The sequence below is a fragment of the Malurus melanocephalus genome, unplaced genomic scaffold (genome assembly GCF_030028575.1).
Source record: "Malurus melanocephalus ecotype Western Australia unplaced genomic scaffold, MMel_1.1 scaffold_95, whole genome shotgun sequence".
Taxonomy (NCBI): Eukaryota; Metazoa; Chordata; class Aves; order Passeriformes; family Maluridae; genus Malurus; species Malurus melanocephalus.
In genome coordinates, this window is record NW_026623327.1 from 777367 (window position 1) to 783097 (window position 5731).

The window sequence follows — 5731 nt, forward strand, 5'->3', positions numbered from 1 at the left end:
TGCTTTGAAGAGCTTGGGAGAGCTACAGTCGCTTTTATTTTGATTTTTCTTTAAGGTTATCTCAGCCTCTCAAAACGCTAACCATTCTGAAACCACCTTTTTCAATCACAATAATTAAGGCCTTGCTTTGTGGCATCCAATCATGATATGCAGCTTAGGATGTGGTCGAGAAGCTAGCTAGCTCTACAGAAATGCAGTTCCAGACTAAATCTTCCTCTAAAATAGTTTGTCAGCCTTAAACAGGCAAATAATGAAATTCTGTCCTTTACTCAGCCTAGTTCAAGTCACATAATATGTCAGATTACTCACCATTCCAAAGGTGCCTTCACAGAGGATTAAATCACCTAGTTGTTCCAGAATTTAGGGAGACACACACACACACACACACAAAAGAACCAAAGAAAAAAATCACAGGAAAGAAAAGAAAAAAAAGGAATTATTATGAATCTTATTTATTCAATACAGGATTTCAAAGGAGGTTTGCCTAAATAAATGATCATAGTGTAACAGTGTTAATCCATAAATCTGAATTAGTGAGTGCAAAAGTCTGCTGTTCTTCAGGAGTATTGTCTGGGAGTAACTGAAATCAGGGGGAACCCCACAAGTGTTATCCAAGGGAGAACTGGTCCAGGGAAGGGTTTTTGCAGGGGGTACCATAGGGCATATTCTGTTTTCCTCATGACAGCAGCAAGTCTGCAACTGTTGGTGGTGGAGTTGAGTTACACAAAAACGTGGAAAGGGAAGAGTAATACACTCTCTAGCTGAAAGGTATCAAACCTATGTACACTGCTTTTTCATCTGTCTGCATTTAAAGTTATAAAGCTGCTTGGATGCCTACATATATCATTCCCTACTAGAGCTGCTTTCCACTTCCTTTTTCTTTTTTCTTTTTTTAATAACAGAGTTTACTTCCATTTTTACCAAGCAGGTCATCTGAGAGGAATATACCCTTAGCAGCTCAATTTTATTTTTTTTTCCCCGGCATTATTTAAAAGTAGACTTCAGATCATGACTATTTGTTCTAAGAGTAATAAGCAAAAGACCAGATGCTAGAGCCTTTTCAATTACAGAAACATTTAAAGACAGCTGTACCACATAAACTCTCATGGAGGAATCATATGCTTGCAGCATCTGGTGAGTTTTGGCCATGCCTCCAGCATGCCATATCTGTTCTTAGGCCAAGCTAGGGTGAGGCTTACTTGGCCATATGTGGTTTTGGGGTAGGGGTGTGCAGTTTTTTGGCCCTAAACAAGGACTAACACTTCAGCTCTTGCATTCAGTGACAGGAAATAAACATTACTTTCAGCCCTGTAACACCTTCCATAGAATAGTCAAAGGAGCTGGTGCTAAGCTGATAAGATTACCTTACATTAATTATTTTACCAGAATAAAACACCAGGCTTTATATCCAGAAGAGAGCATCCTGTACTTGTGAATTTTCTGCAATTTCATCCCACTTGCACAAACATGAAAAATATATTTCTGAGAACATTGTTCTGATGAGTCACGTTCCTGGTAGTGTGAAAGCACATCCAGAAAATAACCATGCAGGAGTCACTACTCATAAACCAGCATGAGAAAGTACCAGTGGACCAGGTATTGCTCTCTATAAGCTCTGCTCCTGCTTGTGTGTTGATGGCCATGCAAAGATAATGTTTGAGAAGGTTTTAGGCGTGGAGCTGAAACTTTCAGAATTTGTATTTCCCTTTTTTCTCCAACAGAGGTGTTCCCCATGTCAGCATAGCAGATTGAGAGGACTGAAGAATCATGCACTCTCTCACACTCTGCTTTCAGAAKTTATTCTCAGTAACAATTTTGTTTCACAGCCCTGTTTTTCTGGCTGGCTAACGTGAGCTCTGGGCAACCCTTTGTCGTGGTTCTCATGATGACACGAGCCATGTTGTTGAAACAGTGTGTTCTAAAATGAAATGAACAGTACGTACAAATTATACACACGCGATCTGGCAGCCAGTACCACACTGCAGATTAATAAAGTTCTCGAAAGGACTATTAGAAGGCACCCAAAAAAGCAAAGCTAAAGTGTCCTGTGTTTGCCCTTCAAAATAACACAGGTGCTGGGCAAACATTTTAAAATATATGAACACTTCAATTACATATTAAAATTGCAGTAATATTCTTTAGTACAAATGATACTGAGCATTCTGACTCAAGTACATGAAACTGCTGTGTTAAGCTAAACTGTGCATCTCATGTATTTTTATTAAATCTATTTCTCTCCTCACATATTAGCTTATGTACTACTAGGAAATTGTGAAAAAAATCTGGCTTCTTTGTCTAGGTACCTAAAAGGGGACTGTTTTGGAAACTTGGTCCCAGTTCTGAGGGTGAAATATTCTCAAAAAAAAATGGTGCTTATCTACCTAACATCACAAATTCAGTCACAAGTGATTGATTAGTGTTCCTGTTTACATACAGATGCCTAATGAGAAAATCCATTTAAATTGTATATCAAAAAACTTAAGGAACTCAAATCACTGTGCCATGTAAGGCTAAATAAGTTTTTGCTTGATTGTATTTTATATGAAGAGTTTATCTGAWTCGTATTAGCTGTGCTTTTATAACTGATCCAACCATATATCTTTGCATATTTTTATTAGCATAAAGATGTCTAGGTTTTATTAGGAGACATTAGCTCTACTAAATGTGAGGTATACAACAAATCCAGCTTTGATGCTGTTGATCATCATACCAGTMGTTCACATCTGATATAAAACTGTCAGAGGCATAGGAGTGACTCAAGTCACCATAAACCAGAAAGCAACAGCTCTGTTCAGATAAGTTACATGCCCTCACGGAGCTGGGAAATTTCCCTTGCCACTTTTTGCATGYATTTTAGAGATCTGCCTAGCCAAAACGGCCCTTCCTTTAAAAGGAGTGGGAACATGAGGATACTGCCATATATAAACAGCAGATACTGTGCCCTGTTTCTATATATGCAATTCTAATTTTGGAATAATTGCATCTCTTTTTTCTTGTCTGCTATATGATTTAAAAAGTAAAAAAGGGTGGAAGTATTTTCTGTGGAGAAGAAAATTCATTCTGAGTTTTGATGACTTAGCAGAGAGAATATCTGGGTTAGTCTCTTAATTTGAACAACATCCATTTTGCTGCATTACAGTGGCCAAAACAACTACTTTAAAATAAAAACTTGAGTAGAGAAAATAATTGCATTTTGTTAATAATTTTAAAGTTATGTTTCATGTTTATTTGGTTTGGAAACAACATTTCAACTGTAAACTGCTGATTTTTTCTAAACTTCTGTGCCTACTTTTTGCTTTGTTTTGGTATTTTATTTAAGACGAATACTGTCATCTTATACAAAATGCAAATGGGTCCTTGTTTTTCTGAAAAACTCCTTTTAAAATTATTCCATCTCCTAAAATCCCATATTTGACGTAAATTATACTGAAATTCTTGATACATCAGTTTTACAACACTACTGTTACCTTTCTTAATATAAGGGTAAGGACTCACATGGCTYCTTACAGGCATCTTCTGAAATGTGTGCTGTTCCACATCCCTAATAACTCTTAAATATTTCAATGGCCTGACTGATTGTCTACCAGCAGAAACATACAAAAACACTTACTTGAACAAAATGAGTTTGAAAAAAAAGGAATTGTCTGTGTGGTTTGACTAGAGCAGACTTAAACCTTGAAAAGGTGATCACTAGTCATAATTATTTAWCAAATAATTAATAATCAGTTAAATTGGCCACATGCAGACCATAAAAAACAAATCCATAAACACTTTTTTACCTCTCCCAAGCCACTTTATGTACTAGTTGTTTGTAATTTTCCACTCATGCTGTCTGATTGATGTCGCTCATATGGATGCTTAAAGAAAGCTAATAAATTACACAACAAATCAGATAAATTCTTGGATTTTTGAAACCAATAGTTTCATTTGTTTTCCAGAGTTATTACTTCAATTGTAAATAGATTTTGTTCATGTCCTTTCTAAAAAGAAAAAGGTATATACAATTTACTGTATTATGATTTTCACTGTTCTCTACTGAATTCTCTTTCCAGTATCAGAGATGTACTGCAATTCCAGTAATAAGCTGTACTTGGATTTATGAGCAAATCACAGCGTAAATCATGACATGAAGACATGCAATTCTGTTYTCTATGACTCATCAGTTTTTTTCCAGTTCCCACCTTCGTATCCAAAGAATCCACCTTCTTTTGGTTTGTTTTTTAAAAAATTTGTGGGATGAGTTGCATGGCCCAGACACTGCAAAAGAGAATARTCAAGTTTTCCTTCTATTGCACAGCTGTTCTCAGTTCTCATTGTCTCTTTCCCCTAACTCTTCTCTGAGAGTTGAAATATCACTGAACATTTTCATTGACATTTTGTGATCCTGCTAGAATGCTTCTGGTAGAAAGAAAATCTATAAACCAGAAAACAACCTATTGAATTTTTCTCAAATTCTCTAAAATTGATAAAAATCGTGWTTTGCAGAACCTGTCATCCCATTATAAGTTTTAATTGTCTTTTTATTGTCCCTTCTGGGCCTAACTGAAAAAAATAGTAGCAATGAGCATTATTCAGTTGTTCGAATCCAGAGGAAAGCAAGAGGTGCCACACCACGCACAAATTCTGTTTGCTATCCAACACAAAGCATAAAATCCCTCCAAGAATGTCTGTGTCATTTTACATCCTCAGAAAACAGCATCATCAAAAGACATAAAAGATTTGCTTTTGACCTCAGCAAGTATGGAAACAGATTCTACATTTTGGGTGAGGTTTCCACTACTTAAAATTTTCAGCAGGACAGCAATGAGATGTAACCTTCTTCTAAAGACAGGCTCCATACCCCAGCTACTCTCATTTTGCTAGATCTTAATGTTCTTCTTGAATGCCTGAGGAACTTTATCTTCCTGTTTGGCACGGTTCTAAATTGGCTTAAATCATATTTATCCAACATTTACCTGCATTATATTTTCAAGGGTAATTTGTGTCCTTCTCCTAGAGCATTTATTTTTTGTGCTCTGTAGGGTTTCACTCTGGCCCTGTTCTTACTCAGCAATCTGAATCTGCCTGTGAGCAGCGTTGGTCACTGGCATGATGCTGGGTTTTATTTCTATGCCGACAAGACACAGATATTGTCAACCAAACCAGCAATTTCTGATGGTGCTATTACCATATTGACAAGCTGGTAACATAAAAGCCTCCACGAGCATCAATTTTCTTCAGTTAAAATCAGAGAAAAGCCCTGAGCTGTTCATGGCTGGCYCTTGCCATCATCCCAAACCCACTTGAACTTCTAACCCAGCTTTAAAATTCAACGTGGGTTCATTGGTTAAAAACCCTACATGTTTTTTGATTGCAAGCTCTTCTTTCAATRTTGCAGTCAAAAGATTAAGGTTTCCTATTATTATTATTAGTTGAACTAAATGTGCTTTGCTCATTGCTCACTCATGCTTTTATGTTCCCTAGGCTAGATTATTTTAATGCCCAGCTTGTTGATCCGTCGAGGAGGCCGATTATCAAATTTCATCTTTTGTAGCAAGTGCTGTTTCCAGAGCAAGTATTTTACAGACTAATGCATGTTTCATACCTGCTGTTCTCTCAGGGTGGCTACTAATACACCACAAAATCTATTTAAGCTATTACTGTTCTTGCTTCTTCATGAACTTTGACTTATTACAAGAGATATTTGTCCTGAGGCTGATTCTATCAAGTTAAGGCAATGGAAGCTTTATCA

At 36.6% G+C, this 5731-nt stretch overlaps 1 protein-coding gene across 4 annotated transcripts in view; it reads right to left on the minus strand.

Annotated features, from left to right (window-relative positions):
• NRIP1 (nuclear receptor interacting protein 1) overlaps window positions 1-5731 on the minus strand; it is a 97579-nt gene that overhangs the window by 71195 nt on the left and 20653 nt on the right. Inside the window, exon 2 of one of the 4 annotated variants that reach the window (XM_057368601.1) lies at window positions 310-344. The exons of the other annotated variants lie outside the window; for them this stretch is intronic. The gene's annotated coding sequence lies outside the window, so the exon portion shown is untranslated. The remainder of the gene's footprint in view (window positions 1-309; window positions 345-5731) is intronic. 4 annotated transcript variants of the gene reach the window in all.